The 23726-nt window shown below is 36.5% G+C and overlaps 1 protein-coding gene across 1 annotated transcript in view; it reads right to left on the reverse strand.

Moving 5' to 3' along the window:
* The window catches only part of KCNH8 (potassium voltage-gated channel subfamily H member 8), a 176194-nt gene that overhangs the window by 119025 nt on the left and 33443 nt on the right, over window positions 1-23726 (reverse strand).

Raw genomic sequence — 23726 nt, forward strand, 5'->3', positions numbered from 1 at the left:
GCAACTATCATGTATGATACATTCAAGAACAGTATATTGGCATGGACATCAGGCAACAAAATGCAATGTTCCAATTTGATTTCAAATCTAATAGCTGAACCTATTGGCAGCCTCATAGCTCATTCCCATCCCTTGCTGAAATGTCCTTGAAGGTTTTGTGCCTCAGACTTTCATCTTCAGCTTCTGTTAACAGCTCTAGCACTTAACAGTCTTTTTCAGTTATCAGGGAGACCCTTTCCAGATAATATATGAACTTCTCCTACAGGTTTTTTTTGGCTTGTATGTTTCCTTATCTTGAAGTGAAAAAAAAAAAAAGTTTTATGGGAGGAATCTGTCTAAATTTCACACTGAGTGAGGAAAGACTATTTTTTGCCCGTGGCTTGTTAAGGAATGTTTATCTTGCAGCTTGCTAGGAGGAGCTTAGAGAGTCTAGTCCCAAGACAGATACCTCTCATTTTTCAGACATATGTGCATGTGGATTCATGTGTATGTATTAAGAGGAAATACTATTAACTAACCCATAATCCCTTGATAAATATTCATAAATTTAAAGAGAAAAATAATGAACTATTTTAATGGAAAACTCAGGTTGATATGCCTAAACCCCATACAGGGATATATTATTCATGATTGGAAAGGGAGGGACAGAATTCATAAAGTAAAATAGAGGAAAAATAGGTCTGCTTTTCAGTCTGAACTGTCACAAGACACTGTGAAATTTCACTGCATCTGTGAAATTCCAACAACTTCAGCTATGTTACTTTTTGATTACTCAAGGGATAAAGTACTATGACTTATACTGCTAAGATTTCAGTATTTGAAAGACACTTGAGATTTATTAAATGATCAATTTGCTCTCAAGACTTTCCTTCAGTTACCCACATTTTGATTAAGTTTAATTAAAGTCTTTCAATAAATGATGGGTATGTTAAAACAGACTTTTCGCATTTACCAAACAATGTGTTTTAAAAATGTATTCTGATTCAGTGCACTGCTTGACTTAACCTGTCATTTTTATTTGCCTAACTAGGGAATAAGTATCATTACCATTCATGCACTAGCATGCTGCTCCCCCTGTCAACACAAAACTAAATCCCCACACTGCCAAAAGAATTAAAATCATATGCTTGCAGTGCATAATGATAGTGTTCCACTGCAAGACATACATACTAAATGCATCTGTAGCTATCAAATTAATTTACCTCTGGGTTTCTATTGTTTAAGATATAATTTTGTGATGCAAAGACTGCTGGTTTTTTTTTTACCAAATTCTAATTGTTATGAATTTCATGAAGCAGAATATGGAAAGACAAAATGATAGAAAAGATAGAGGTGATGTGCAGTAGTGTTTGAATATCATTATGAACAGGAATACACTGGAGCCTACCAAGCATACCATGATTTTACGAAAAACTTAAGGTGGCCAAACTCTATTGACATTTAGATCAAAATAAACCCAGAATACTATTGGTTACTTTAACATTCATAGAAGAAAACAGTTTACTTCTAAATACCAATCCAGTGCCAGCTATAATAAGAGGCACTCTTTCTCTTAACATCATGATAAGACTTGTAAGCCTAATTTTACTGAACTCTTTGTATACAACAGCAAAGCATCAGTATCAGGAAAATGCAATCACTATCCTATTTGCTGTTTTTATTGAGCTTGAAGTTCAAATATAACTATGAGAGGTGCACCTGTAATCCCAAATTAGTACACTAAGGGACATATTTAAATAATTTATTGAAAAAATTCTTGCAATATTAAAGGATCAAGAAACATGATGTCCAATAATTACACCTATCATCAAATTCTTCAGTAATATTTATTAAGTGATAATTAACATTTACCTATTACATAAAGCAAAATTTAAAGAAACTCCATATCTTAAAATATTCTGGTTAAAAGTTTATTTACTTCTTTAATTTATTTTCATAGCTTGAACTCTTTAATATCACTTGCTGTTACTTGTGCACTGAAAGCACCATAAAATATTTCCAAAAACAAGTACTGAGGGTGAAATTTCTATCATTAGGGCTTCAGTGTTACACAAATAACAAACACAGCATTTAATTCCATGATATTCAGTGATAGCTACCTAGATCTTAAAATATAAAGTAAGAAAAAGGACATCTTTAGAATAATTTGTTAGAAATCTATGGACTGGAAGACAACATGTTCAATTATCTTTGAACTTACAGTAGGAAAGTTGGAATGAGTGATACAAACCTATTGGTCTGTATAATTTTGTATATGCTTATGTGTAGATTGAACACTTCCATAATAATATATAAGTTCTTGAATTATGAATTATTTTTTCAGCACATTGGCCTGAATATTAAGTTATTTTATTCAGACAATACTTGATTACTGATAGATGATTTTTAATGGGTTTTTTTAGATAAGAAAAGACATTAAAGCTAAACACTTATCTCTTGAGAAAGATGCAACATTGAGCCTTTAGGACTATTTAGGACTACAGGGAATTTGGAACAACAGCATAGAACTGCGTAAGAAAGTACAGATTTGGACAAAACTGTATTAGCATTCTTCAGCTCAGAAATTAAGTGCTGTAAGTCCGTGCAAAATAAATAAAAATATTCAAATAGCATATTTGTATATTGACTTTTGATAAAAACACATGGTTGTATGCTCAAGTCTGCATGTGATGTGTAAAGGAGGATTTAAAAGTGTTAAGATGGGACAAGAAGCCTAGACACAAAAATATCAAATAATGTTCACAAGGTTTTCCTTCAGCAGCAAGTCAGCAGAGATGGATGAATATGACAGAGGTCCATGACTAGTCAGCACAGTTTAAAAGCATATTTCTTTCGACTGTGATTCTTTTACTTTAAGTTAATTTTCTATAAAGATCAAATTACTTTTTCACATGGAAGTTGGAAGGAAGAATATTGAGAGCTTGCATGCCTGCATTCATCTTGGAAGTAGAACGTACTGGAGAGGATAGGATATTGATTAACAGAAAACTCATATGGCTTCCAGTAACCTCTGCCAGAAACACAGCATAAAGTCAGAGACAATCAAACAAGATGACCCAGAGCCATGCTAACTACACCTTCAATTACAGGCTTACACATCGTTACCCTGTTTCAATGATCTGATACCCAAAAATTATAACTGAAGAAACAGAAGAAATTTACATCACATGCCATCTGATACAGAGAATCATGTTTGTTAGTCATCCCATGGCAGTGTTTTGGAATTGAGATAATTAAAGAAAAAGTCTTTATATAATACTCTTCCTCCTAATTAATGCACACAATTTATCTGTTTGTAATGACATCATGTTACATATATATTCTGCACTCCCTTATTAAATCTGTCATATCTACCAAAAAATGACAAAAGGATTTTTGCTTTAATACTGTAGCTATATCTGCAATAAACCTCATCATTGTGCTTCCCCAGGTCTTTTAAAAGTTCTTTTCAATCAAAGTCTAGATGGTTTCATGAAGAGAGGACCTATATGACTTTTTGTGCAACTGAGTAAAGCCAACCACCATTCTAATTTTAAATATTAAATTATTTATGAATTAAAGAGGAAGAAAAAAATTTTACAAAGGAAAAAAAATCTTTAGCAATCAAAGAAGCTGCATTAATCAAGCGACTCACACAGTTACTCTACTGACTGTAGAACAGCCTGCAATTCTTCTGGATGAAAGAATTTGTTACACTTAGATTTGGTTCCACAGTTCCTACACAGACAACTTAACAAGAGAAGTCTCACTGCATGTTCATGCAAATTACTGTTACAGAGAACATGACCACATTAACAGTTAAGATTACTGACTACTAATTAATTGAATGATTAAAGTAGCATACGAAAACATTTAATTTTATGTCAGCACATTTAGATACAAGTGAATTTAATTAGAGTTCAAATTCATTTGCCAAATACAATTCTCTGAATCTGATTGAGACTAAGATGATTTTTACAATGCATACAGTTCCAAATAATAAAGTTCTTCATGAAAAATCTCAAGGCAGTTGACTGAGTCACTAGTGTGAGGTGAAGATTTATCTAAATCTAACCAAATCAAAAAGGAAGCTGATTATACTGATACTTCTTCCCACCCTTCACTAAAAATGAATTCATATTCCAATGAATTTACAGTAGTACAGTGAAAGGTAAAACTATTGCATTATAAACTACAAGTATGGACTGATGGACAAAACACCTATCACTGTAACCCACTGTAACATTTATAATTTATTTAATTGGCCAAGTCATTCCATTAAAAGAAAATGTATTCATAAAATTGTGTAATAGCTTCAAATTCAGAGTACAAAATTATATTTGAAGTGCTTAGCCCTATGGACTCAGCTCAAGGGGTGAGCTGCCGTAGCTCCCATTTAACCTGTGCTGACAAAAATAATTCCCATTATGTGGTGGGGGGAAAGAGTTTTCCCTCTGAAGTTATAAAATGGTAAAACCCCAGGGGGTGGTGACCCTTGAAGTTTTGAGGTTTTACCCAATGAGTGCTTCTGCAAAATATAAACATATCACAAGCAGAACAGAAGAGAAGGTGGTTGTTGTTGTTGTAGAAGAAGTAGCCATGTTGTGAAAGCCACGAGCAGAAGGGGCAGGAGCCCCTCTGGAGGGCTGTGGCCCCCCAGCCCCGGCTGGGGTCATAGAAACTCGGAAACAGTGTTAAACTAGACTGAGGTCTGTGACTGAGAAGCTGGAAGGTTTTTTTTCCCTCCACCGTGAGCAGCAGGAGCAGTGCCAGAGACAGCAGTGAACAGAGGCTATGGCTGAAAGCCAATAGATAAGGACTGAACTGGAGAAGCAACAGAAGCAAACATGCAGCTGAGCAAGGAAGACACAGAGTTGTCTGAGAGACCTGAGAGAGAGCCAGCAGCAGAGAGAGAATTAGGCTCTACAGAGAGGGAGAGGAAGTTGGGGTAAGAACTGAAATAAAACCCCATACCCCTCTGAGGAGGAGGATGATGGACTCTTACTTGAAAGAGTCTTAAAGTGCTACAGCACTTGCAGAAAGGAGCTGAAAAGCTCCGAGAAGGAATGTGGAGAGGGTGACCTTGGCCCCCCCCCGCTGCTTGAGACAGAGCACAGAGCTCTGCAAAGGAGACTTGAATCCCCTGAAGATACAGACTGTCACGAAGACCCCTGCGCTTCGTGGTATGACCGTGGTGACGCGACCGTTGTCTGGGTGAATGCAGCCCACGGAAGAAGACCCTCACTTGAAGACGAGTGGCTGAGGGGCTTGGATACCCCCTCGTGTGTACTGGCAGAGATCCAGCTACAGCTGCTGCATGAGAAGAAGAGAACCTGCTGCCTTAGAGGCATTGCTGCTCTGAGAGTGGAAGAGGATCTTTTCCTACTTCCCTCCTGGACTTTTGTTTGGAGGGGAGAAGAGATTTGATCCATTGTAAATACTTATGTCATGGTAGAGATAGCTAAGATTGTATATAATGTATTGTAGTATTTATTTGTACAGTCATTGTAATATATATTCCCTTTCCCCCATTTTGATTCTTGTGTGGTGTCTGGAAAACCCATCTCACATTGGGTTGAGATGTGGGAGGGGGCTTGGACTAGGGAATTGGATTCTGGGGTTCTCAAACCATGACACCTGTGCTGACAAAAATAATTCCCATTATGTAGAAAAGTTCTGAATTCAACAGCTAAGAAACCAACCTTTCACTTTGTATTTACAATAATACTTAGTCTGACAGTGAAAATGCCTTACTGTGTACAATATTTACAGCTACAAGAAGAGTTAATCTGTAATGCAGTTCAGCATAGAGGTATCTAAGCAAAATTTGGGCATCTGGAAGCTAAATCATCCCCTAGTCTTATTGATAAACACAGATCATAAGCCACTTAAGAGATTCAGTGTTTAACGATCTCAAACCCAGCTTTCATTGTCATTAGTGCATCAGGTCAATACTAGAATAATGACTGTAGCTTTCTTCATGGCCAATAAAATTACCTATTCCTAGAAGAAAACACACCAAAAAGCCAGACTCTATCAGAGGGAAAGTAAATAAAAATAGAAGCAATAATAAACTTCATGGTGAAACAGGCTCCTGGGGTCTTAGACAGGAAAAAAAATCATTTGTTCCTCCATTAGAAATCTCTGTGTGTGTTCCTATTGTTTTTCTAATCCCAGTATCATTTGCATCTACCTGAACTCTAAAGTAGGAGACTGAGAAAGATTTTGTTGAAATAGTAGCACTGCTGTTACTGCTCATTTATGATCAAAAAGCACCTTACAAATAAACAATCAGTGCAATTGTAATGGGTGAACTATACTAAAGGAGAGGAACTTTTAGCAGAGACTACTTTCAAGTTCTTCAGAATTAAGCTCCACTAGCAGAAGTATACATCTACGCATTTTCCTCAGAAGGAAATACTAATTAGTCTAAGATATCTCTTTACTTTTTTTTTATATTTACCTGGAATTATAAATTCACAGATGTCAGTTGAATCAGGGTTGCAATTAAATATTTCTTTTCTCACCCGTAAGCTTTGATTAGGACAAAATTTTATTTTTCATTAAAAAAATATTATATTCTATTTTATGTGCTTTATTTGTGTTATTAATTTTGCAGTGACTGCCAGTACAGTGTTGATGTAACTAAAAAGGCTATATTGTAGTTGTCAAATGTTAACATGTCAGTTTTATAGGCACTGAAGTGCTACAAGTTAAACAGCAAATCGCACTGGAAAAAAAAAAAACACAGAAAAAAAGAAGACATTAACAGAGAAGAGACACTGTAACTCATGAGTCACCAGCATGTTGTGACAATGTGCAGTGTCATCCAGAAGTTACTCACTGGGTGCTTGTTTTTCTGACAGAACTAAACCCTCTATTCTGATGAGAGTGTTCAGCTGCTGTTTGGTGGATTCTGTGAGTGCCCACTGAAGAGCAGAGTGCACAGACTCACATTTGCAAACAAAGTGTATTTTGCAATTTCTCCAATAAAACCCATGGAAATTTTAAGTTCATCCATTAGGTAGAAAGGCCACTTGTGTAATCCAGCTGTATTTGATTTGTTGGGCTTTTTTTCCCTATTGTTCTGTTCAATTAAAATTCACCTGGAATGTTAGAAGTGGAATTTTTTATAAGTCAAACTAACACATAGAGTTCTCATAAGCTCAAATAATATAGCCCAGTGATTTAGAGCCTGGGACCATGACTTGGTTTCAAGAGAAAGGTTTGCAGATAACAGAACAGAAACATTTTCAAAGACAAGAGTCACATCATCAACAAATATTTATTTATGTGATCCTGTCCATACCTTCTTTTATCACTTCTCTGAAATAGAAATAAGACAAGGAGTTTAAAGCTGGGTTTTTTAAAGCTGTTTTAAGCACTATGTCACCTACTCATGATAGGTGTTCAGTTTACAGACATATTAAACTTTCACCTTTGCATAATATTATGTGGGTTTAGTATCCTATGCTTGCCTTTACTATGTAATATGCCTGATGAACCAGTTTATAATACTACTGCAGTGGATAACCCTTTGGATATTTGTCCTCAATGTACATGCTGCTACTGATGTTGCATTATATGAGCAGCCAGATGTTATAGATGCTGCTAAGAGAGCTAGTGTAAGAATACAGGGAAAAAAGATTTACCAGTTATTATTCCTGCACACGTGAGGGGAAGACATTTTGAAGCCAGTGTGAAATGCCTCTAAAAGATCATGTTCCTGACTCTTTGAAATCTAATGCTCCTTTCTTCTTATGAGACTGTTTATTGGAGTGGTAGCTCAGAGGCTTGGAAAATATCCTGCTGCTATCTATACTGGAAATAAGAAACTGGATTTCTTTACAGTGTGATGATGTGGAGTGGAAGAACCATTTACCTACTATTAAGAAAGTTTCATCTTATCACTTGAAATTAGTAGATTCTGTGGAAATTTGTTCCCCCTTTGAAAGTGACCATATTAAAAAAACCCAAGCAAACAAAATATTGTGGATTCTGGAAAGAAAGAAAGGTATCAGTAAGTACATATTTTTATGTATTATTATTTCAACACAGAAATATAAAGGATTATTAGAGCAAAGACCCCAGAAGCTATTCACTCTGTATGTGCTAAGCAAAGGAAACTTTAAGTCACTATTCACAAAAAGAATGAAGGAGGCATTACACTTTCAGCCCTGGAAGTGACCATGAAAGTAATGGAGAAGAAGCCATGTCCTGTGGAGAGACTCCAGTGAGGCATGAATCATAAATGTACTAATTCTCCTCTGGTGACAGTGGGGCATTTCATGCCAAGGTTCCTCATCTGAACGAAATGATCTATCCTCAAAACACAACCAGACCTAGGTGTGGGTTTAAAGTGAAGACAGTAGTCATCCTTCCTCACCACTCTCTGCCTAATGCAGCACTTGAACTCCACAGAGGGTCTGGGAGCATCCTCAGCTTTTCACCCTTGGCTATCCCAGATGCATCTGGTCCTGGACATTGTAACAGCACACAGCTTTTTCATACGATTTTCATTTCCACAGGCGAGATATCCAAATAACAATGTCAAAACAACTAGCTGTTCAAACATCACATTGCTCTTATATTCTCTAAGAAACATTCATCATTTTATACAAGTGCTATACTCCCTGGAAGTTGTTACTCAAAGAGGCTCAAAGCTGATTTTCATGTATGCCAGCTCATATACATAATTTCTTGGCTGTTCACTGTCACTTTAACTCCCATGACAATTTCATGCCAGTTTGTGGTGACTTTTACTGTATTGATTTCTCCCTATAATTATTGTACTTCAATATTAAGGTGTCAGAACTCTATTATTAAAAGTAACCATTTTGAACCCCAGCAGTTTACATGTTCCTCTCACAGTCTCTGAAATTAAAGGGTAATCTCGAGTTAATTTTAATGGGGAGAAAAAGAAGACTCCCATGTGCGTAGTCCAGTGAAATGAGTTCTCTGTAAACAGCAAGAATTTCTGCATGCAGTTTTCTCATCTGAAATAATGTAGTGGAAAAGAAAGTCTGTTAAAAGAAAGTTCATAAAAATTGACAGAAATCATATTAAAAATGGTTCATAAAATGATGAACAGTGTCCAGGAAATGTCATTTTCAGAAAAGAAAATGCCCTATTTGCCATAATAAAGAATTACACTCTATATCCCAAACTCATCCTTTCAGAATCAAAATAATTCTAAGAATTGCAATGGAGGGCTCACTGACAATGTCTTGAGCAAAATCTGTAAAAACACAATATTTTGAGAGTGGAAAAGGATGAGAGGGAGGTTACAGGTGAGAATGTAATTAAGTTATCATATTCAAAGGAAAATAAACCATCTTGTGACTTTCCTAGCTGAGAATGATTTCATGAAAAATTCAGAGGGAAAATCCTTAAAAAACTGTGGAAGAATCAATGCTGTTGTACTATAAACAAGTAGAATAATCATAGGCTGTTTTTTCTTGTAATGAAGCTGCTATGGACCTCCTGAATGACTGGCACAGGAGCAAGAGCACCTGAGTTTAGACCTACTGATTTGTTTAAGATACACAAATAAGTGAAGAAGCTGTTTGGGGAACCAGAAAGAGTTGAGGTGAACATTGCTATAAGATGGTCTTCTGAAGAAAAATCCAGATTTTGGCTGAAGAAGTGGATATGGTTGGGAAGATTCAAAGCATCTGGAACTTCTTTGCAGTAGAGGAGTACAAAAATACATATATAAATACACAGGGAAATTGCTGGGGATTTGACTACTTAGAGGAAGAAAAACATAATTTGGACTAAGTATTGTCTCAATGAAAGAAATCAGGTCCAGGAAAAGACTGCTATAATAAAGAAATTTGCTGAACTGAACCTCAAAGAATTTAAGCATTACAGATAAGAGAAGAAATACAGGAAAATCATGACTGGACTGAAGACAGTTACTCAAAACTAGACCTTTTTGTGTCTGCTTGCTATGTTCTATTTCTAGTTCTTTTTTTACAGGAGATAAAGGGCCTAAGTATCATAGAACCATCTTTGGCATTTCTAAAGCAAATGGTATTTTCATTCTGCCATGGAACAAAATGGCACCCACCCCCTTGCCCCAAAGTGCTGCCTAAATAGAAAAAAACCAAACCTTACTTCAGAAAGAGACTCACATCAGAACAACATGCCAGTACTCAGTAATTAATGCAAGACACAAATCTCCTAAATACCAGGAAAATGTTATCTTTTAACTGTACTGCAGTCAACCAGTGTCATTAGGGAAAGAGGTAACTTTTCTGACAATTTTATTGATCAAAACATACAAATTACATTTGAAGTTTTGACTAAATTCTTCTTACTGGTCCAAAATAGTTTAATGTAAAAAAACCCCAGGTGTTGGCACTATAGTTGCAAGACACTGCAACACTACTTTTGTTCAACAGGAAAGAAGTATAAAGATGCTGCAGTCTAAATCCAGTGTTGTTATAGGAGTTAGTTTGAAGTCTTGTCTTGTTTCTCCAAAGCCCAATCTGAAGAAAGTGATGAAAAATATCTTGACAAATGGTAGCAGGTGCTTATATCTGGTTGAAAAGTTTTCATGCGAGACAGAATTATCTTATTCATCCTGAGAGTTTTGAAATAATTTGTAGAAAGCCGACTATTTATACCTTTGTCTCATCAAGTAAAAGTGGCACTGAGCAGACAGAGAAAAATATCAAAAATACAGAAATAAAAAAGTCATTTAGCACAAATTGCACAAGGTTCTATAAAAAACACTTACCAAAAGCACCAAAAGTAGAAGAAAGCTATAAATCACAACATGATTTTACTGCCACATTTCCTATGCAACTTGATGCTATAAATTTCAAAATTCATTGCTGTTCTAGAGATTGCTTTGAAAATAAAAAATAATTCAGAGGGAGACTAAAAATCAGTTGGAGAATTCAACCAGCAGCATCATATACACCAGCAGAAATGCCTTGGTCCATTTCATAACCTTTTACAATTCAGGTGGCCACAGTACCGAAGCCATGTAAACCTTTCTTTTAGCCTGCTAAACCTCGCTACTGGGGTCAGGAGCCTCAACTCCACAGGAATGTTGGGAAGCGACTTCTTCCAAGGTGAAAAATCATCCACCTCATTGCCACTTGATGCACTGAAACCAGAGCCCTTCTATGAACCCTGTCACTGCTTCTCCCAGCAGGCCACTTGGCAGGGTTTTCCTTTTCCCACCGCACTCTCTATCCTTTACCACTGTTATTAACTACTCCCACTTTGCTACTCTTATGTTCTAGGATGTTGTATGAACATTTTCCCCGAAAAAATAATAAAAAAAAAAAAGAGCTCTGAGCTGCTTAATTCATGAACCAACATTTAAATTAAGAGTCAGTAAAGAGTGGAAGAGGGAGGAAAAATAAGAAAGAGGGGAAAAAAAAAGAGGGGGGAATTAAGGAAAGTCACCATTGACATAATTAGCTCGCCATTTCTAGACAACGCTGTGGGTTAAAGATGTCTGCACAGGTGAGATTGTTGACCTCTTGGCTTTGCTTCCTCACTCTACTTCACTGAAGATATTCCAAAGGGAAAACTGCATAAACAGTGGTTTTTAGATAGTATTAAAATATTTTTAGCATCAATGCCATCATAAGAGGTAATTTTTATAACAGTACCTTGAAGTTTATTTTTCAGTATATAAAAATGTGTGATTGATTAGAATCCTTCAAAATTAATTGGAATACTGTCATAGGACTAAGTTTTGGGCTTGTCCCAGAGCAATGATTCCACATTCTAGCCCACAAAATAATCAACTATATTTCAAAGGGTTCTTCAGAAGCAGGAAATGTATTAAGCATTTCTCTGGAAGTACTACTAACTAGCTTTTAATTAACATTTAAATTTACTTCTAAAAAATACCTTGTTCATATAATCTCTGCTTCATAAGAACATGTCTTCAAAAATTATTTAGATAATAAAATGTGTATGTAATGCAATAATTTAAACTTATATATCAAAGTTTCAAATAAATGAATTTTCATTGTGTATTATTGTGGTTTTATAAAAAAACAGAAACCAAAAGTAATAAGGATAAGCTATTTCTTTTTATCATTTATTACAGCATAGTAATGAAAATGTGAAACAGCACACAGGGACAAAAATCAATTAAGAAAAGAAATAAAGAAAACCATTTCCCAGAGCTTTTGTTCTTCTCAGGATATAGCCTCAATAATGGATTAACTGACATTTTTGCAGCATGCAAGAAAAGTAAATATGCTTGGACCTCTGGAAAGTAATACACTGGTGACATTTCAGCAAAAGATTTTCGGTTCGGGTTTTTTTCCCCCACACTTTTAATGAATGAGTAAATTGATAATGTATGAATGCCATAGGCCCTAAACTTTCTTCTTCAGAGGCACTCTCAGCAGTTTCTTTCAGTTGTAGAGGTCATCCAGGTCCTCTGCTTTGAACAACTGACAGATGTATTTCTCAAATTTACCTACCTGTTCTGTTCTCCTCTGCCATTGCAGTCCCCAGAACTATCACTATTTCTTTGGGCAGTGTGAATCCCTAGGAAAGTGACTTTATGTTGATTTTTATGGTATCTGTCTTTGACTGGATTTAGGAAATGGTTACTAACGAGAGTGGAACAGAAATAGCATTTGCCTCAAACTTGCATTAAGCAAGGATCTGAGATTCACACATGCTTGATCTTCAATCTACACTACTAAAAGGTTATAACACAAAGGTTAGTTACATAGACCTCTGCCTTTGCAGCATTTAACAACCAGTCTTCTCCCTGAACAGCTTTCTCTTCCATTTTGTCTTTCTTAGAGAAGAACGAATAGCCTTGTTCAGTTTGAGTCCCTTTATCTTATCCCAGCCTTCAAGAGATACAACTAAAACAGATTCTGCTATCAGCTATAAGTCCACAGCAGAAAACTGAATAACCTAGCAATCATTTGTTCAAATTTCAGCTTTAACAGGAAGTAAAGGAAACTATACTATTTGCATTTAATATCTTCCTTTGTAAAGAGAAACAACCGTAAGGATTTCACTTTACAAATATATTCCTGTACCACGTAACCATATTTTTAATTAAAATCCAGTGACATTCACATTTTTCAATATATTTGTATGCAATTATTTGAATATTTAGTTTCTGATTATTAGCTGTTTCTTCATTTCTTACTGATACACCAGACATTTTAAGGTACTGCTCTTAGTTATGCTGAAGAAGTGGGAGCTGATGATAATTGAGCCAGTCCTATTCAGCTGGTGAAATTAATGAGTAAGTTTTACTTCACTTTCTGTTACTCAAACCAAATTAAAAGAGACAAATGACCCATTGTTTTATTTAATCTCCAAACTCAGTATGATTTGTTTCTAAAAAAATCTTAAAGAAAAATTAAAATCCATATCTAGCCAAGCACTTATGCTGTTACATGGGCATGTAAGCAAGATTTGTATTGATCATGACAACCTATTTTTGTAACTGAGGTGTTTCATTTCCTAAAGGATTTTTTTCTCTGCAAAGTGACAAGTAAACACAGAACACATTCATAACCAAATTAGTATTCAACCTATAAAACTTTTCAAGAATATAGTAATTCACAAGACTGTTTCTCAGCCATGACATAGATGTCCCCCATTGATGTCCCACTGTGTTCAGCACCCCACCTCTCAGAACTCAGAATTACTGATGGTTAACCAACACCATTAATGATGTATTTCCTGGTGATTTTGCCCAAAAAATGTCCAGGCCAGCTTTGTTTCGAAAGGAAGATGAGATGCTTGCATGCTTGCTGCTTTGTATTTGCATTTTCTATAGCTGATTTCAAACTTTAGGAATATTTGCAAGGGGAAAAAATCCTAAGGACACCCTTCCCAACAGAGTTACAGTAAGTCTGCTATAGAAGTTCCTTAACTATTAACTGTGAAAGAGCAAAAATTTAGGTTTCTTTTACGGGATATAGAATAACAGAATTATAGAACTGTGTAGATTGGAAAAGACCTCTAGGATCATCAGGTATATGGATGTGAAGCTCGTAGCCACTGACTTCTTGAATGCAGTCCACTGGGAAAAGAGTATCTTCATAACTCCTTTCCCTATGCCACAATACTTAAACCCTCCTCCTTCTCTACTGCAGTGTTCCTTACATACACCCCTCACAATTCCCCCAGTTCCTCCCTTTCTTCTTCAGGTCTATCTATTTTAGTTTGCTTTCAGTTCTTACACAAATAGGGAGAGCATATTTTCCTGGCCTGCCAAGGTGTACATGCTGGTTGGTTTGCTGGAGACACAGGAGTTGGACATCTTTCCTCCAGGAGCCATGGGTAAGCCACATGGTTACTTTGCAGGTGCTGAGAGCCAAACAAATGGCTTGAAATATTTTATATGGCTTTTGACTGTTTCTTCTGCAGGCCAGTTGCACAAACAATATTTTTTAATTTGTCCAGCAAGATCCCAAGTTTATTTTCTGGGGAAGAAAAACTGACAGAGAATAATACAGCACACATTTTGTTTTCTTGGAATGAGAAAAAAAAGAAGTGTTTGCATTATTATATTAGTTTTAACACTCCTCTCACAATTTTAGGATGATATAATGGTATGGCATAATGAAAATAGCGAACATCTCTAAACTTAGTTTTCTTCATATAGATTTAAATCAATTCAGAATCAGTAAAAATAGCATTCTGATGCAGAGTATGTATTAATAATTTTTATTGGCATTGTTAAAATACACTTAGGTTTTGCTCATCTGAAGGTGTTTGTTTTAGTTCATCACTGTACAGTATTTTTGCACAGTATAAATGTCCAGTGAAAATGTTTTGCAGTTTTGCTGGCCAGGAAAGCCCAGATCAGGTGTGACTCTCCTCAGAATATTTGTCCACAAGAAGACAGCTGTTTTTTTCAAGTTGTACATATAAACCATTTCAGTCACTGGGCTTTTTAAGGTGTTGCATCTTTTTTTTGTTAAAAAGTTGTAACTAAATTCATCCTTCGGGGTGTTAATCTGCTCAAATTTAAATATCACTGTTAATGGTTCAAAGACACCATATCCATAACTAAAAAGTAATAGCTAGAATAGAAACTCTCAAGCTTACTATTGACAGAAGATGTAAAACATGGTTACGATCCTTAAAAGATTCCTGCAGGAGCTGTGAGAGCACTGGTGCTGAAGTGCCCCTTTATTTCCCCTCGTTATTATTTTCCTCTTGCTTTTTTTTTTCTTTGCTTTGATTTCAAACTTACACAAAAGTTGTCTCTAGACATATCATCTTATTTTGTTTGTCACGATATACATTAAAAAAATCTTCAGCTGAATGCATTCTAATAAAATCTTGTTCAAGTGCAACTTCTTTGGCTTTCACTTCTCTTCGGAATTGTGAGCATAACAAAAGCGTTATATATATATATACATAAAAAAAAAGAATCAAACAAATTTACAGATGACACCAAATTGAGTGGTGAGGTTGACACACCTGAAGGCTGGGATGCCATCCAGAAGGACCTGGACAGGCTCAAGCTGCACCTGGGTCGGGGAAACCCCCAATATCAATACAGACTGGGGGATGAACAGGTTGAGAGCAGCCCTGCCAAGAAGGACTTCAGGGTGTAGGTGGATGAGCGGCTGGACATGAGCCAGTAATGGGTGCTAAAAGCTCAGAAAACCAATCGTTTCCTGGGCTGCATTCAAAGCCACATGGCCAGCAGGTCGAGGGAGGTGATTCTGCCCCTTTACTCTGCTCTGGTGATATCCCACCTGCATCCAGCTCTGGAGTCTCCAGCACAGGAAGGACATTGACCTGTTGGAGCAAGTCCAGAGGAGGATCATCAAGATGAATAGAGTGATGGAGTAACTCTCCTGTGAGGAAAGGCTGAGAGAATTGGGATTGTTCAGCCTTGAAAAGGAAAGGCTCCGGTGTGACCTAATTGCAGCCTTCCAGTGCCTGAAGGAGAGGGACTATTTAAAAGGACTATGTAGTGACAGGACAAGCAGGAATGGTTTCAAACTGAGAGTAGGTTTACATTAGATACTAGGAAGAAATTCCTTACTGTGAGGGTGGTGAGGCAACAGGTTGCCCAGAGAAGTTGTGGATGTCCCATACCTGGAAATGTTCAAGATCTGGTAGGATGGGGCTCTAAGAAATCTGGTCTAGTGAAAGAGTTCACTGTGCAAAGCATGGGGTTAAAATTAAATGATCTTTAATAACCCTTCCAACCCAAGCCATTCTATGATCCTATGATTCTGTTACTACCCAAATGTACGTTACTATTTAATGTAAAGGTAAGAAGCAAGGTGGGAGGGGAGAACCAAACCAAAATCCTTTCCTGATATGCATCATCATTTTCTCTTCTTGTTTCCCTAAAGAAATAAGTTCATAATGAGAAGGAATAATGCCACTAATCAATATATGTTTTTTCCACTTTCAAAAATGGGGTTATCATCTTTATCTTTAGACATATGTATTTAAAATCTCATTTTCTATTCTATCAGTTATTCTGGTATATCTCCAGGGCAACTCATTTGACAGTAATAAATTTATCTTACTCTAGAAGAGAGAGAAATCTGGAAACTTGGATTAGGCTTCAGTACTTTTGAAAAGTATTTCAACTGAATCCAGCACTTTTACCCTGGCACTTTTGCCCAGCTGGTAAATTAGATTCTGATTTCAATAATATTCATTTGCATCTTCTACAAAATATTTTCTATGCAGATTCAAGGAGAGACAATAATTTTAGGATCACAATCTAGCAATTAAGCAATTTTATTAAATTGTAATATTATTATCAGAGAGAATCAGTGAATCAGTAACTAAGGCAATAATCATTTTAGGTTGCTGTTAATTTTAGTTCAATAAACAGAATTTGTTTCTAAACTTCCGCATTCTCCCTATTATAAACTGTTTCATTCCATTTCAGAACAGATGTTACATTATTTATTCTCTTGTTATATTTGGTTTGTTGTTGTTTCATTTTTAAAATTCTTTCTCCTTGTAAAACAAGGGTGCCAAACAGCATTCATATGTCAGTCTGAAAATATATGACAAGCTTAAAACATGTGTTGATAGGTTTTTCATCTTTATCTGCTTATGGGAGAAAGTATAACAGTATCAAAAGGACAAATTGCTCAGTAAATTAATACACTTAGAATATTTATAAACTCTAAAAGAAAAGCAACCCCAATGGCATCTCAAAAAGTGCATTAATATACTATTCAAAATATTTTTCGTAGAAAAAACATTTCAAACAGATAAAAGGCTTCTGCAACTTCTGCAATTTAATTTATAGTATGATTTTTCTGATCATTAGCACATAGAGCATTATGTAAAGTTTAGAATGGAGTGTTTGTGTCTTTTAAGATCTTGCCTGCGATTGCGCACTGAATAACTACTCCCTTGGTTCAATCTCTTAAAAATTCCCATCTTTTTCCCTACAACAACTGTAACAAAATCAATGTTTTCCCTGACACCAGATCAAAAGTTAATTCAACTTCAACTCATACGTGTGTCAAACCTCTGCAACATTGCATCTATCTGCAAATCATTAAGCAGAAAAAATGAAGAAACTACAGAGAGTAAGGCCATATCCTTCATCACTACTAATGCCACATCTAAAAGTCTACTTTTAGAAAAAAAGAGGACTTTTGATGGATTTTGTTAAGTGACCCCCAGCGTGAAACTGTGCTATCTGAGTTGACTGTGGTCCAGCATACAAGGCCTGCTGGAGAAGACTGGTTTTTATTACTCAGTCCACAAGCTCGATTATTAAATATTATTTTGCATTTTTAACACCTGATCTTTCACCAGAAGCTAAACAAAACAAAACTGAAGTAAATTAAATTTAAATAAAATTCAGATCCAATCAAAACACAGAAACAATTAAAATAGATTTGTGCTTAAGAATCAGCGCTCAGACTGAATCATATCAAAATGGGTTCCAGACTTCCCAAACAAATTACTGGATTCACATGAATTATTACATTGAGGTGTAGGGTCATTTGGAATTTGGTTTTGTTAGGGGATTGGTTCTTTTTTTAGGTCACATGGGATGGACTGATACTTCTTTCTCTCTCACGTTTATTTCACTTCTCTGTTTTCTAGTATCTCCCTTTCGTTTCTCACTTCCTTCCAAACTTTTCTCATTTCTTGTGACTTGAGTCACTTAAGCTCCATCTAAACTTAAAGAGATAGTATAAAAGTAAGTTGAGAATAAGCGGAAAATTGAGGAAGACTCCACTGAAACTTCTGGGATCGGTTGATGGGCTGAACCTGTCTTTTTCCCCTACAGGGACGCCTATCAGATAACAATCATGCTTTCTGCACACTAAGTATTGCTGTTAGGATTAGAACTTGCTTCATAGCATAGTAGGTTGCTTTAAACATGTTTTTCCAGTCAGATACTATCAACAGCAACCCTCGAACTTTATTAGCCTGTCACAATTTGTACTAATAAAGACTTATTCTGTAAATTGATAGAGTGAGTCCTTTATAGGTACTAGCAGTTGCCAGCAGTGTATAACACATTGGGAAGACCTGCTGAGGGGTCGCCAAGCTGTTGTCTTAGCCCTCCTGAAAAGGGCAGTCAAATCACCCTCTAATCCAGCAAATCCGTTCAGAGAAGGGTCCCCTTATGGGACACTGACAGACTGGTTTGGCATAAGGGTCTCAGCTTTCCTGGGGCACTGACAGACAAATCACTAAGGGTTGAGAAAATCTCCCCACACTAATGTCAGGTAACTCCCTTCCCTTTTCACGTGATAACCAGGAAAAGCTGAATGCAGTTAATAATTTGCTGTAAGCTGAGACATTGTGCTCAACCTCAAGACAGAAATAAGTGTTAATTAAGCAGTCATTATGTCACTTGCAACAACTGCTTGTCAATTATTGCAATATTTTCCAAATCAGCTAATAAAAACGTCAAACCACAGATCTGTTTAGGTTGGAAAAGACCTTGGATACCATTGATTCCAACCATTAAACCAGCACTACCAAGTCCACCACTAAGCAATGTCCCTAAGTGCCACATCTACATGTCTTTTAAATACTTCCAGGGATGGTGACTCCACCACTTCCCTGGGTGGCCTGTTCCAATGCTTGACAATCCTTCTGGTGAAGGTATTTTTCCTGATATGAACCTAAACCTCCCCTGTTGCAACTTGAGGCCACTTCCTCTTGTCCTGTCACTTGTAACCTGGGAGAAGAGACCAACCCTACCTTGATACAACCTCCTTTCAGGTAGTTGTAAAGAGTGATGAGATCTCTCCTGAGCCTCCTTTTCTCCAGGCTAAACAACCTCAGCTCTTCAGCTACTCCCTGTAAGACTTGTGCTCCAGATCCTTCACTAGCTTTGTTGGCCTTTGGACACTAGAAATATGTAGGAATGCAATAACCTGCATTAAAATGAGTAATATAAGCAGAAATATCAACAAACTGGTTAAGTCTGACATGGCAGTCCATTTCTGAATCATAAGAATTCCCATTATGTATAAAGAGATGTAGCAAACAGACAGGATTTCCCTGCTCTGAAACTGGTATCTGGATATATTTGTTCTGGATTTCATTCTATGAGTGAATGTAATTAGAGTTGTTCCATCAATTAAGCATTCATTTATTACATGTTCTACTTTGCCAGATCCAATTTAAAAGCAATGTTTATGGAGGGGCTGCATTTATTAAGTGTGCTTTGAAAGTGGTCCCTAGATACAGTGATTCAAGTTTATTACACCATAGAAGCATAAACCTGAGTTGCAACAAGAGGCATATGTAAAAGAGTCACAGCAGTGTTTGTCAATTATAACTCCAACAGCGAGCTTGAGACAAGATTTAGACTTCAAACTCACCAATGAAGCCTTATAGCTCCACAGAATTGAGTATCCTGAGAACAGGGAGCCAATTTTGTAAGAAATGCTTGTCTGGAAATACAGATTTTGTTCACATGAGGAACCTCCCCTTCCAAGTAGAAAGGGAGACTTGCATGCATTTTTGTGCTGGTTGCCTTCCTCCTTTTTCCCAATAATCAAAAATTAAGAAGACTGGACACTTATCTGGCATGCAGGATTTGATCCCAAATGGGTTGTATCTGTAAATGCCTGAATTTTCAGAGTATGTATTCAATTTCTGTCTCTTAGTCTTCTGTTCCACATGAAAGATAATATTCACTGGGTCAGAGAGCACATGAACCAATCACAGTCATCAATATCCCCTGTTATTATGCATTTGGGATTTGAGTTACCCCTAACTCTTCTGATTTCTCCAGAAATTCCATGTAAAGGCTAAAGGACTGACTGAATTGCCTCTATTTTCAAAGCCCAGTATTCTTTAAGTAGTTTCATACAAACCTCCCTCTATTAACTGGATTTTATTGTGGATATTGTCCCAGTAGTAACCCAGTAAATCAGGACAGCAGACACAGGCATTCTTCTTTTTTGAAATCTCCAACCAAATTCCCTCCAACTTCAACCATTTCATGGTATTCAGAGTTGCTGCAAAATGCCAGCTACATTGAAAAAAAAAACAACCAAATTCAAGTCTCTTACATCTGGAGCCTAACAACACTCATCTTTTCCTCATTGTTTTTAACTGAATATTTTAATTGGAGTGAAACAGGTATTGCTTATACCTACCCAAATTAATTTTTTTTAATGACTGCACAAGAAAAAGATGCCTTTTGCATATAATATTATTTTTAATAAGAAGGACACCATCATAGTTTCAAATGTACTATTAACAGGAAGAAAGGACAATTTTGGTTATCTGCCTTTTAAATGACATCCTTCTGTGGCACAGCTGTCAGTGTAGACTCCTTTTTTCCTGCACAAGTCTGACTCTCCAGACTTCTAGAGAACAATGGAAGATTCATTAGTAGATTCCAGAATTAATTAGCTTGTATTTTTTTCAGTGTTTTGAAAGAAAAAAAATTACAAATATATTGATGTTGTGAGTAATTTTGAATAAAAACCATCATTGCTAAGATTTGAGGTTAGTTCCCTGATGCCTGGCATTCAGCACAATTATTTATACAAAACTCAAGCTTTTTGTAGTGCAGAGAACAGAAAATGTTACCAAAACTAGACTTCTATGTTTTGCTTAACGATGAAGCTGATCTCAAAGTTTGCTCTATATTTAGCTAATCCGGGGCCATTCTCTGTGCCTGATGTCTGTGGCATAGTACATTTTTTTATGCATATAGCAACCACCTATTCATCAAGCTTCTACCCTGAAAAAAGAGCAAATCCACAAACAAAACAAACAAACAAAAACCCCAGGCAATTAAGATCAGCATAGCCTCTTTCTTACTGCCTGATGAGAACAAACCTTACTCTATCTTTCTTTGGCACTACGGAAAAGAGAAGTTTTCTGTAGTGAAAAGAGAAGTTTTCCCATACATTATAGGATAAAAATTTTCACCTTGCCATGTTTCAGGAATTTTGGCTAAGTCTATGCTGATAAAAAACAGGTCAATTAAAGGTACCAATGTCAAGTACTAAGCAGTCAACAGAGGTCACAAACTCAGCCAACCCTATCGGTTGTTTGAATCAACAACCACTGATTGTAGCTGCTAACTCTCTCCTCGACATGGAGATTAGCTCTATACAGACACCATTTATTCTAAAGTACACATTCTATAAATACTTAGTAAGAAAGAATAATCTTTTAATATACTGCCTTGATCTTGTCTTGTTCTATCAAAAAGTTCTAGAGGTCATGGATAATATTTGTGCCCCACTGTGAGATTTTAGCAGGGAATTTTACACTGCTTTAAATTTGTAAAGGTATAAAACTAGTAAAACTGGGAAACTGTAGGAACAGAAAGAATTTTCTTTGGTGGCAAGGATGAGTAAGAAAGGATAAGAACTCCAAAAAATATTTTTTCTTTATTTATGTAGTTATGCATAAATAAAGAAAAAATTTCCAATTTATGTAACTATGCATTGGAAATTTTATCCTCATTCCATCAAAAGTAAGGCTCTGTAGGAATCTCAGCATACATAGAGGGACAATACCCTCTCTGAAGCAAAACACCAACTCCCTCACAAATCCCGTTTGAAGATTAGGCAGAAAAAATTGAAAGAAGTTCTGTGATGCGTAGTCTTCAACTGAATCATGGAATCATTTAGGTTGGAAAAGACCTCTAAAATCTTAGTCCATCCATTAACCCAGCACTGCCAAGTCCACCACTAAATGATGTCCCTAAATGTCACATCTACACGTCTTTTAAATTCTCCAGGGATGGTGAATCCACCACTTCCCTGAGCAGCCCAACTCCCGTATTATGAAAGAAATATTACAAACAGAGACTTCAGGATTCCATGCCCTTGCCTCCCACATTACAGTATGCTCTGAAATATTTGTGCAGCAGAAACTTTTAAGCTGTTTTTTCCCCAAAGATGCCTGAGACAACAGATACTAAGCCACATATATGAAAGAAAAGGTAGGCTGTGTATATTCACTGTAGTTTCAAAACTGTTCATTCCTAAAATTTTGGTTAAGTCTCATATGACTAAATGTACTTCATATCTGAAGTAGACATCTGGTCAAGACATCTTTGTAGATGGAAGGACAGTAGGGGGTATTTCCTAGTCCCCCATTCGTCTCTTTTAATGGAGATGTAAGGAACAGGTCAGATGAATCATGCCCTGAAGTTGTTTATTTCTATCCACATTAAAACAGTGTGAAATCTTTTTTTAAAATGCTCTCACTGAAAACCAGTTCAAATTCAATCCTTTGGAAAGCTAAGCTCCATTTTGTGCCTTCTGTTTATAGAACATACCTGCAGAAATATTTCAGAATGCCTCTACTCCACTATAAATGCAAAAGGTGGTCCAAATACCCTCTGACTTCAGGTCACCTGTGCCTTTGTCCTGGAGCAAGCCTTCAACGCAGTCAGAAACCAGAGTCTATAGAGAAGCACCAGCTAACATGCACGGTCAAGCTTGCTGGTTCATGGTAATTGCCTGATGTGGTTAACTGCAAAGAGAACACCTGTCTGCCCTGGACACCTGATTCCTCTCATCCAGGGGACTCCACGCTGGCATTGTACACAGCTTCATGTTGGCCAGGAAGCACTGAAATACTCTATAAATTAGGGCTTATTCTTGAGCAAGAATCAACGATCTAACCTTACCCAGCACAGTCCCACATTTCTACATGCAGTTATTCTCATGACTCATCTTGTATGACTCAAGTTGTTTATAAATAGGGGGAGAAATTCTGAATGTACCCTTGTGTAAAACTATCTGCAAAACAGGTCCTGAATAAAATGTTTTCTTACAGATGGTATCAGACCTGACAAGGCAAGGGACCTAACTCCAGCTATGTATGGCCTAATTTGCTATGTAATGTGATTTATCTTGACCAACTTTTCTGAAAAGAAGTTGATTTAAAAGATTTACTTTAAGGAACTTTGGTATATAAACAAAGGGACTTTTCTTGTACGCAAAAACCAACATACATATGAGAAGGACGAGTATAAGAAGTTCTACTGATAGACAGGCTGGACATGGCAAAAAGAAGACAGGAGAACAAAGAAAATATGCCTTTTATTTGTTTAGCATCACATGTTCCACTAGTAACACAAGATCAGGTTTGTGCCTTGGCTTCCCACTGTCACCCATAGCATGCAGTAAACTTCAGGTTGTGCTCACTGACATTATCTTGATTTTCCCAACAGTCTAGAATGTAGATTGGCTACTGAGAACACACTGGCAACACATTTCCTTTTCTGTCCTCAAATACTTTTAACACATAAGACTATTTGTGAGATATACCAGCTGACTGCATGG

This window comes from Chiroxiphia lanceolata, chromosome 1 (genome assembly GCF_009829145.1).
Source record: "Chiroxiphia lanceolata isolate bChiLan1 chromosome 1, bChiLan1.pri, whole genome shotgun sequence".
NCBI classification, from domain to species: Eukaryota; Metazoa; Chordata; class Aves; order Passeriformes; family Pipridae; genus Chiroxiphia; species Chiroxiphia lanceolata.